This window comes from Pteronotus mesoamericanus, unplaced genomic scaffold (genome assembly GCF_021234165.1).
Source record: "Pteronotus mesoamericanus isolate MK-2021 breed Mesoamerican mustached bat unplaced genomic scaffold, CSHL_Meso_final contig_263, whole genome shotgun sequence".
Lineage (NCBI taxonomy): Eukaryota > Metazoa > Chordata > Mammalia > Chiroptera > Mormoopidae > Pteronotus > Pteronotus mesoamericanus.
In genome coordinates, this window is record NW_026555112.1 from 5,403,637 (window position 1) to 5,415,794 (window position 12,158).

The window sequence follows — 12,158 nt, forward strand, 5'->3', positions numbered from 1 at the left end:
CCAGTGATGTTCAGAAGTGTGGGTCCATTGCCACACTCCTTTTGCTGTGAATGAGTTCCTTGATCAAAAGCAACATTGTGTTGAATACCATGATGGTGGACAAGGCATTCTGCACGTCTACAGGTGGTAGTTTTGGCAGAAGCATTATGTGCAAGAAAGAAAAATCTATTTACAGAGTGCCTATTCCAGTAAGGAAAAACTCAGCCCCTTCCATGATGGAAGCAGTCCAAGGTAACCAACCTGCCACCAGGCAGTTGGCTGATTACCCTGGGCAATGATGTGCTATTGAGGGCTCAGCTTTGATCTCTCCTCTCAGCAGGCTGCCTAACAACCAAAGACCCTGACAATAAAATGGCAATAACGTTATGCTCTCCCTGATGGCAGTGCCTGCGGTTTTTATTTCTGTATCCCCAAAGTCTAGTTTAGAATGAGTCTCATAGTAAGTGCTCACTATGTGTTTATTGATAGAATGATTGGATGTTTTTAGATACCAATTTAGACGACACAGGTATCCTGCAGAGAGCCCTCATGAAGTACTGCCACCTCACAAGAATTTTAACCTGAGGGCCTTGGTCAACGTGTAATACTATTCCTGTGTGGTATTTTTGAGCTCCCAACAGCCAAGTTTCCTGACTTTCCACTAGGTGGTCTCTCCTTGCCCATTTTTACTCTTTGTGCTCTGGGCTGGAACATGGGAGCGGCTGTCTACCCCTGACCAATCAAAATATCACACCCTCCTAGACAGACTGATGCCATGACGATCAGAGATGAGCCTGTGAGCCAACCCATGGCAATCCGTCCAGTAAGAGCTCATTGCCAGACTGTTGTTTGGACAATCAGACAGGAGTTGGTGAGAGCTGGACTTTTTTCTGCTGGTCTTAGGGAAGTAAGGTCGCAAAGCCAGCAGTGACCTGATGCCATCAGAGGAGAAGGCCTCTGGCAATGAAGTGAACTCAAAGGAAGAAGAACCAAGAAGAGGCGAAAGACCAGGTCTTGACATTGTTGCAGCCTCTAAATCCTGCTTTACCGGAACTCACTGTGCTCAGGCCTTTTGCCATGTGATGAAACAAAGCCTTTTTTTCCCTCTCAAACTAGGTAGAGTTGGGTTTTCTGTCACTGGCAGCAAAGAGAACTATAAGTAAAGCCCTATCTTCTGAAAGCATCTGAATATTTTGATGCTTTGGACCGGAGAATTCCAACTTCAACATGTCATACTCAGTAAGTAATGAGGCAAGTCTCAGGACACTGAAGCAGTTACAAGCTTACAAAGGCTCCTAGGGAGACTGGAGGATGTGGAAGAGCTATAGCAGTGATAGCCAGATGGTTAAAATTAATTGTATCCAAAATTAAAACGTCTTTAATTGGAATTAGAATGTATACATTCACCCCTGTGTCCACTCTTACACCAAATTAGTCCCCACTTACTGGTCCCCATTTATTTGTAATCACCTGCTGCTGTTAGATACATGTACCGGCATTGTAGTCAGGAAGACCTCAGCTAGACCTAATTGCTCAGACTCTATTTAACAAACAGACCGCGCTATCAGATAGATCTGAAAGGAAAACAATAGAAGGGTTAACATGCAACTCTAGGAATGTCAGGTATGTAGTCATAAAGTCTAATAATTTCAGAGCAGGGAGCGCCTTAGATGAACCGCCAATCTTCTCTGTGGCCTGAAACATTAAGTGCCCCCAGACCCAGCTAATGAAAGGCTAAACTCATTGCAACCGCTTAAAAATATTTCTGAAAAGATAAAAATCATGGCTCTCATATAAATATAAAATGAACACATGTCAAAGATTCTATTTGATTCATTAATTAATAAGGAACCCTAAGGTGTTCAAAGGAGAAGTCAAAGAACAGACACATATGCAGGCAATCAGAAGTGCTGATTGCATTTCAGAAATGCTGAAATGCATTTGTTAATAGATTCAAGACTGGCTTCCTCCACCAAACATTCATTTGCACTGAATATGGACAATAATCGTTTACATGACTATGGGTTGTGTTTTTTTTTTCAATTTACAGAGTTATAAAATAGCTTGAAGACAATAAAAGGTGCAGACCACTATAAAATTAAAGAACCCAAATTAAAAAACTGGAGAGCATCCAGCATTCCATATGATACCCAGTAATCCCTTTCTCTCTTCACCAAAGATTTGTGCAATTTTTTCTCTAATATATGATGTTTTCACTAACCAAATATAGGTTACACATGTTATTTGAGCATTTTTGTGGTTTTTAAAAGACCTCACTGAGCCTCAGTTTCCTCACTTGCAAAAAGGAAATTGTAATATTCATTTTGGAGGGTGTGATAAAGATTAAATGCAGTAAAGTCTGGGAAAGGCCCTAGAACCATACTAGACACCTAGTAGTCTAGGGAAGAATTTGTGCTTCAGTAGAAAACTATGCATTGTCTACAGCACATCCCTCCCAGTCATCTGATTCTGATTCCATGGGAGCTCAGCAGCTTTCATTGCCTTTGAGTTTTTGAATGGCTCTGAAAGTCCTAGGTAACTGATAACAGTGCAAGCCATTTTTTTTTATAGACATGCAAATGAATTCTGTCTGGAAGAGGGATAACCTGCCCCCTCCTCTTAAAAAAAGGCAGTTTTGCAATCATTTGCAAATTCATTACTTCTAATCTGTAGAAGTCTGCATTTTGACTTTTCCCTTAAAGCAATTGTAACATCCATCAATAATTGCCTCCACAAACAGTACCCACATCTCGATAAGACTGAGTTTATTGCTCACTGAGTTAAAGGAGAATACCCCCTAGCAAAGCTGTGGCAGTGTCTCAGAGGAAGAAAGGAAGGGGAGGTCAGGATTTATTAAGAACTGGAAATTTAACGTAAGGTAGGTTTTCAAAGCAGGAATCTGATTAGGATTGGGTAAGGATCCATGGCTGGTGAGCAGAAAACAAGGAGAGAACCTCAACGCAAGGGATTCAAAGAATCTTCAGGAAGTTCTGGTAATGACCCATCAAACCATTTGCCTGAGCAGCAGATGCCTGGAAGAATAAGGCCGTGCTAATGAAGACAGAGGAACAGCAGAGTCATATTCCCGCAGAGAGCATGGTGTGTTTGGTCCTCAGTACCAGTATCGAGTGTGAGAATAGGCAGTTCGGTTCTCAGCCCCCTTGAAGTCATTCTTCAGCCTGAGCTGCAGGATAGACCGTTCACATCTGGGGGTGCAATTAGTCCAGGTCTTTGCCACTGCTGTCGGACATGCTTGCGTTTCAAAATTCCATCAATAGTTCCATCCAGGTTTCCTGTCGTGGTTGTTTCAATGTCTATGTCAGATTTTCCAGTTCTCTCTGTGGGTCCTTTGCTTGATCACTTGCTGGGAGAACCGTTCAGCAACAGCGGTTGTTAGCACTCTGAACACTGTCTCACAGACAGAAAGTGACTGAGGGGTTATGATCAGAGTTCATTGTCCCCTTCTTAGCCAGGTGCCAAGGACACACCCGTTAAACTGGGACAGCAGGTTCTGTTACAGGGCACAGCCAGGGCCCCCCAAAGAGGGGAATTTGTAACAGGGTTCAGGGCTTGGGGTGTCCAAGAAAAATATAAGATACTCTCCCCACCAAGGTGGGCCTCACGGGGACGGGAGACCTGGAGTAGGGTCATTGAGAGTTCATCTGTGTATCAATAACAGGCCAGCTTCAAACCTGAAGTGGAGCAGGGCCCTCCAGAGTCATTTTGCACGTCAATAACAGCAGGGTAGCTTCAGACCTCATATGCAAAGATAGTTATTTTGCATCTCAACAAGGCTAACCAGGAAGGTTTACATAACTTTAACAGGAGGATACAACTGGGAGAGGGGAGATAGGGCCTGAGGAGGAGACAGAGCGGCACAGACTCTGGGGGACAATATGAAGACCATGCATGGAGGAAAGGGGAGAAAGGGCTCTTGCTAGTGGCCCACAAGATGGTGCCATGCAGTTTTGGATTAAGAACTGGAGACCACAAAGACACAGCTGGGAACCGCAAGAGGCCTGCCTAGCCGAGCCCCGGACTTCTGTTATTTTCCTTCTGAAGGACGGTTCCCCTGACTGGCCTGACTGGACAAAAGTGGGGAAAGGCAGGACTGTGTGTGTTGGTGGTTGTTTTAAAGGGATTTTGAGATTTAACCATGAAATTTAGCCATTAATCAAACCTGTATAACTTTTGGATAAATAGCTCCTTTCCTTTCCACCAAACTCTGCCGTTGAGAGCCATAATTTTAAGAGCGGTGGGCAAAGGACCTAGAACCAAGGGACCCTGGGGAAGGGAGGCGTTGTTTCGGTAATAGCATCTGGTCAGGTGCCCCCACCACCGCCACAGTGGACCCATTATTCAGTAACGGTTCCACCCTGAATCTGAAGAGTCCACAGAAACAGGTATGGGGGCTTTAACCAAATTACCTAGTTTTCTAATTCCTTTGTTTACCTCCCAGATTTTATAGTAATATTAAAAATGTATGTGAAGTTTACAGGGATCTACATATGATACTCTTTTGCTAAAACAGAACACGTTCCTCCTTGACTGACCATTAGTACCTGTAACACAGCTTTGTTCGAGTGACGACCTGTCCGATTTCATAATCCTCTTGGAGGAGGAGTTCTGTGATGTAAGGGAGAACAATCTTTTCCTCTGCCCTCTTAGGTTTAGTATCTGGGGCCTGCTAATTAAATTAACAAAAAGCAGAGTAGCAAGAAAAAAAGGCGAACAAATTTTATTTGATGTTAATATATTAATTGTAACACACAAGAAGACCATCAAAAAAAAAGAGAGAGAGAGATGAGGGCCCTAAAGATCTGGGGGCTTATATACCATTTTAATAAAGTTGTAGAAAAGAGACAAGTGATAAGTTATAGAAAAGAGACAAGGCAAAGGAAAGGAGGGAGGGGTTGCGGCTCCAAGGCATGGTGAACTGTGGGAAGGCAACTGCAAAATGCGCAGGAGTAAAGATTGTTTAGACAGGAGTCAGTCTTCCTGATATGAGAGAGGGGAACACCTTTACAAATGCAAATTTATGTCACCTTTACAAAATAAATATATGCCCTGTTTTTAAGCAGGAGGGAAGAGGGCAGAGTTCTTCCTGTGTCTATTTTTTCTTAAATTGCCTTCAGCTCAAAAATAATTCTCTTGCCAAAGTGGCATATTTTAAGATGGCATATTCTGATTCTCTTAAGTGGCCTTAGTGACACTGTCTAAATTACCTACTATTCTCTCAAACACAGCATGCAGGACTTTCCCTAACTTTCTAAGCTTCTTATGAAGCATGAAATGAAGAAGCTTATGGAGAGTTGAAATCCAGAATTCCTCTGGGGTAGTGAGAGACCTACTGATCTCTTTTTCCTAGAATACAAAACACTAGCCAATAAAGAAAGAAATATGCCTTTACAATGTGCATAAAGACAATAAACAGTAAAGCAGAGGAACAAGCTCATGACAATTGAGCAAACTTCGCTAAGATTCTAACATACCTCATAGCTTTTCAGATTTATTACTTGCACACGCTAAAATCTTTTTCCTTAGCAAAACCATATCTCATTATGTTGCATACAAATTTATACTTCTGTGATAAAATTGCTCGTAGTAGATACTCATCAGGTATACTTAATTATAGTTTCTAACCAACATAACTCTTATTTTACAGAGAATACTGGAGGGAGTGGGAGAAGGAATGTGGATAATTGTTAATTTTCATACATCAGCATTTTTGCAGACTAGCAGAGCTCATGAATACACATAACACAACTTTCTGCAGCCATACATCCTTATGCAGCTTCTCAAAGTGGCAAAAAATGAACACATTCATTTCAGGTCCAAAGAGAGGATTTAAAGTTGAGTAGCAAAAGTATGTAAACTTGAGATTATGCTTAGTAATCAATGTTTCAGTTGTTGGAGAGAAAGAAATTTTGCGCTACCTTCCTAGGTTAATTTGGCTGGTCTAATAATTAAATAAACATGAAACAGATTAACAAGAGAAAATGACTACCTTTAATTACGTATGTACATATGGGAACTTCACAAACCTAAGAGAGTCAAAGCCTCCACATACATGAGAGGTTCAGAGACAGAAAAGTTGATGTACATATGACATTCTGAGCTAAGGGTGAGTTAAGATGCCTTGTGGCTTCAGAGGCAAGGAAGGCCATTCACCAAATGACAAGAAGAACAGATGTTCTGTAACTAGAACTTTGTTTTGCCATATAGATAGTTCATAAAAAACTCTTTTCTGGTAACTTTTTATGGGCAAGCCCCCAAATTTAAATTGTTTTTAAAAATATTTATTTATTTATTTCTAGAGAGAGGGGAAGGGAGGGAGAAATAAAGGAAGAGAAACATCTATATGTGAGAGAAACATTGATTGGTTGCCTCTTGCACACACCCCAACCAGGGACCTGACTTACAACCTAGACATGTGCCCTGACCAAGAGCCAAAGCAGCAACCTTAAACTTTGCAGGACAGCACTCAACCAACTGAGCCATGACAGTCAGAGCGCCGAACTTAAATTCTTCAAGGTATGGGTAAAATTTTCTAATGAACCCTCGAGGTCTCAATTGCCTTCAGCTCAAAATAATTCACATGCCTGGGTGACATATCCTGGGGAGCCCTGTTCTAAACCCCTTCAGTCTTGCCTTTGGAACTTCCTGAGAAGTTCCACTTTCCAGAAGTTGAGTTAGTAGATCATTCTATAGCTCATTAAACTAGTCTCAGTCTTAAGACTAGGTCAGTTCCGTTAAATAGCTGGGTCTCATTTCAGAAGGCAAACGTGGGTAGACTCCCAAAGTTAGGCCTATGGTACAAGAAATCAGTTATTTAATGAGGCATCTCTATGTAAAAAAAGAAAAAAAAGAAAAACAAAGGTTAATGATTAGAGTAGACTGTAACTCCAGTTTATGAGCTCTGAAAGCAGCCAGTTGAGAGGATTTCCAGATGTCTGTCTTGAAGCACCTTCAGGTGGAGTGAAGGCCTAGTACATTTTCCTGGTCTACATCTTGAGTGTCTCTGGTGATCTTTCTGCAATAAGCATGAGCAACTACAGACCAACTATTGCGATTTCTCTGAACTTCCTGTCAAGTTGTCCCACTTTAGCTTGCATGGCTTTGGGAAAACAGCAGTTTTAGTTCTCAATGATATCAAGTCAGTGAATGGAAGAAATATTGGAAACATTAGTTTCCAATGCAGACTTGTTAGGTAAATAGTTGAAGAAACTACAGTAGAAGAATTCAGGATTCAATCCCGTTTACAGATGGGAGCAAAACCTCAAAAGACAATAAGCTATACTAGAATCTAGTTTTTCCGTTAGTTTCTTGACCTTGCCTGATGATTGAGGGTGAGAGGGACCATGATAATTTCAAGAAGTTTGTAAGGTTTTCCATACAGGATTGTAATGATCTGAAGTGGATACTTAGATCATTAGATTGTGGAAGGTGTGTCCCAAGTGGGAAACACATTTTCTAACAGTTTCTTTGCCACTGAGAGGGCATCAGTCTCGCAGCAGGGGAAGGTGTCAACCCGTCTGGAAAGCATACACACAACATCAAGAACATATTGATAACCCATACCAAGTGGCAGTTGAATGAAGTCCAGGTTTTTCACTATGGTAGATGAAAGAATGCAAAAACGGAAAAATTGCAGTTGGCCAGGGAGCTTAGAAGAACAAAGTGGCCATCCTGGATTTCCCATAGCCCTGACTATTTGTTTAATTTATAACCTTTTACCCATCTTAGTTTCTCTGATTCAGGAGCAGACTGGTGAGGTTACAAGGGCATCAGGATGACAAAAAGTCTGGCACTGAGGGGTCATATTTGCAGAAGCATGATGATGCAGAATGAATTTCATCCACATGTGCCACAATCTTTATTGATTTGCTACTGCCTTTTCGTGAAAGTCAGCAAGGGCACTTCCCTTAGGTTCAGTACTTTTAATATATTACTTTAAAATTTTTTTTATTTATTGATTTTTAGAAAGAGAGAGATGAAGGAAAAGCAAGAGAGAGAAACATCAACTTGTCATTCCACCCATTTAGGCATTCATTGGTTGACTCTTGTATATGCCTGGCCAGGGATCAAATCTACAACTTTGGTGTATTGGGACAACACTCTAACCAACTGGCTACCCAGCCAGGGCGAGGTTCAGTCATTTTAATGTGATGACAGACAGCATGTTATACCAAGACATAATGGACTTCCAGGAATTTCACATAAATTTTGGAATACTTATATACCTATAGATATACAACTTAAAGAAAACAATGTTTGGGCACTTGATTAATTAGGATCACAGATTATTATGAAACAATACTTAGAACATATACACATGACCCATGGACATGGACGACAATGTGGGGATTGCGTGAGGGAGTGGGAGGAGGGTTGCTGGGTGGAGGTGGGCAAAGGGGAAAAAATTGGGACAACCATAATAACATAAACAAGAAAATATAATTTAAAAAACAATCCTTAATTATCTATATGACCAAAGTATCAAGACTTCAAAGACAAATACAGAAGGTTAACTCTTACTGTTGAGAAGATTTAGTTTTCTTAAATAATCAAAGACCTGATTAAGATGACATAAGACATGGAAAAGTATTTTGATAAAACACAGAATCTTTGCTTCTTTCGCAGAAGACATTTCACAATATCTTAGCAGGAACAGACCAATAGACCTCAAAACTTTGTCCTTTAACAGATGAAAGAATTTTAAGTTTCACTACACAATTGATATTAAAGCTTATTTTTAAAAAGCCCTTTCTAAATATTCATTCAATTGTATTCGACTTGATCATACATAAAATTCATTTCTCAAGATTCCCTTTTCATAACTTCCTGTGACATTCTCTATCTATTTTAGTGCCTGTCTTGTTCTCTTACCCATTCCAAAATAAAATTAATTTTATTTCCTGTAGTAAAAACATATATCAATACCTCATACCTTTGTATTGTAAGCCAAAACACATTTTACTTTTCTTGTATACAGAGTTGTTTCCCTTTATTTATTTTTTTTTTTTTGTAGCTTTCATTACATATTTAGGATTCTTAACCTTTAGCCACTTTGATTTCTGGTAAAAACTAAGAAGTAAACAATTGTGAACTGCCTGATACACCAGTATTCTTTAGACTGGTAATTTAAAAATACATTCCATAATTTTTAGAATACATTTTATAATTCTTAGAAATATATACTTTTTCATAGTATAATCTTTCAATTAGACGCAAAAAATGTTTACCAGCAAACACAAATTTATCTTTAGTTTCTCTGTAATAAGAAGCCAAAAGTGGATAAATCTATGTTCAGTAATTAATGTTTCATTATTTTATCTTATTTGGGAATGATCTAATATTCAATGACTACCCATCATTTAAGTTAGCTAGCAAAAACTTTAAAGTTTCAAGTTACCAAAGAGATTAAGAAAACCATTTTTAAGCGCATATAATTATTGCTAACAAAATTCACCTAAAAATCTTTTACCCTACTTATATCTGTTTAATTTACTTGTTCTGAACAATTATGTCTAGGTTACCTACAAAAACTTCATTGGGCAGTAGCCAGCATCAGTCAACATCTTAAGTTATTCTTTCTTGATGACATAAACTCATTTAACCAATAAAGCCAGGTAGAATATAAATATTATATTTAATTCTCATCACTCCAAAGACACACCTGTTTTAGTTAAACCAACAAACTTAAATGAGATTTCATACCAAATATTTTCCTCAGGTCATGTGAACCTGAAAAGCATTAGGATTAGTTTCTATCATATTTTTGAGAAATGTTATATGTGTTTATTTATTTAAGCCAATTAAAAAGAGCTGTTGACTTAGGACATGGACAACAGTGTGTGGTTGATTGCAGGGGTGGGGGTGGGGGTATAAGCAGGTTAAATGGTAATGGGAAAAATACAATAAAAATGTTTTTTAATAAATAAATATATAGAGTTCTTTCAGAAATTAGCAATCCCATCTGAAATTAGAAAATACCGTTAACACACATAAACATACAGACACAGTAACAGAGACTTCCTAGCCTTCATTTTAAACTTATTGTCATGAAACAGGTATGTTCATGTAAAAGTTTACTACAAGAACAGTTGGAGTAAGTTAAATTTATCTGCTTAAATGGCCAAAGCTTTTTCTTATTAATATTTTTAGAGGACAATTAATATTTGTATTTGTCCTTGGCAAAGGAGCCTTGGATCCAGAGCAGCAGTTCGTGCTTCCAAAACACAACTTTCGTTTCCTATTTTTTTCTTCAGTCTTAGGAATTGAGGATGGTAGAGACAGATAGGTGGGCTTTGAACAGCTTCTCGAGCTGCAGTTACAGTTTTGCAAAGATTTGCAAGATAAGAACAATTGCTCTCTATTCCCAGAGAATTGGGTTGTAACTTCAGTGACATCATAGGCTGATCTGCCCGTCCAACTGCACCATCTTTAATTTGCTTCTTTCCCTCTGGGTACATAGTTTTATTTCTGATCATAGCTATTAAATCCTTTCAAGTGTCTTGTCGGGTTTCAACTGGGACAAACAGTAAATATTTCTGGCAGCGTTAAACAATTCCATGGACTCCGTAGGGTACGAAGGTTACTAACTTCCGGAGTTATTCCCTCTGAGAGCCAAAAGAAAGAGCTGATAGCCTGCATGTCCCAGGCAGGCAGACAGCCAAGCCAAGCCCTCAGGACACAGGCAACAGCTAGCCCTTAGAGGGAAATGGTTCAATAACCAATTGGTTTGGATTTGGGAAGGAAAGAACCATAAAATTTTATTTCCCTCTCTCACTGGGCTCAGGAGATAATCCATTTACAAAAACTTCTGAGGCTCTTCCCTGGGTTTAATAAGTTCTCTCATATAGACTTTAGATTGGCCTTAGACCAGGAAGTAAAAGATATCTGAGGACAATTGCCTATAAGGGATAACGTCAGTCTTAAATTATCTTCTATTTTAGGTACCTTTTATCTCTTTAATTTTTCATTAGCCTTTTGCAACAAATCTTTTAAAAAAAGCTATTTTGGGATTTTTGAAGCCTTCTAGAGGCTCTTGCATACCAATTAAAAATAGGTATCTCATTCCATTTATTGGATATAGAGGCCCTTGCTTTTAAATATGCTTTTAAATGATCTAATCTAATTGGAATGTTCCTCACCCCTGCCATTGTAATTTTAGGTTATAATTTCCTGGTGGACTGATAGCAGTTTGGTAGGACCCTAGTGGGAAAGGGCGTTCAGCTCACATTTCTGTCTGGCCGTAGTTTGGAACTTCCATCCTGATGGTTACCAAACCAGCTTCTTAAGACATAAAATTTTTAGGTTGTCTTTAATAAGATTTTGCTGTGTTTTTTTTTTTTCTTTTTCTTCCTAAGTGTAGGAAAACTGTACTTCCAATGTCCTGATTTTTAAATAATATCTGTAAGTGTCTGAAGGCAAATCAGAAGGTATCTAGTTAACTTTGATTTTTGTTCTCATTTCTATCCTTCCATCTTATTAATGGAATCTTAATGACTGGCCATTATAAAAATATGAGAGTTCCCTTAAAAAAAGTTTCTTTCCAATTTAAAAGTTTTCCAATTCAAAAAAAAAAAAAAATCCATCATCTGGCCTTGAGGAATAGGTTCTTAATAGTTACTCAAGCCAATTAGGCTTTTTATGGCTTAACCCAAGACAAAATACAAGATCTAGAAAATTTCCTCCCAGAGTTAGAAACAACCATTCCAAAACACAAGGAACTACATGTTTTCCCCACCACCCCTTTGAACAGAACATGGTGTTTAGATTCCCTAAGCTCAGATCCATAGCCTACTCGCTGCCCCCCTACCCCCATGCGCCTGAATCCTCTGGCTGGCAGGAAACAAGAGCTGTGGGGCCCTCTTGTCACCCCCTCTGGGAGAATATGGATAGACACAGAGGATTCTCCTGAGAGCTTGGCATCGTCAAACAAAAAGACAAAGAGATGCTGGTCACAAGCCCCAGGTAAACCCCTGTGCTTCTGTCCGACTGGACACAACTACCCAGAATCCCCAGTCTATTGGATTGGCCACCAAGGTGCACCCCAGAAAATGTATCCCCCAGGTGGTGGACGCCAGAGAGAAAATACTCTCACTGGTCACAGAGGCCAAGTTCTCAGTACATATGACATGACAAAAAGGAAGTCTACCAGGCAGAGACATAAC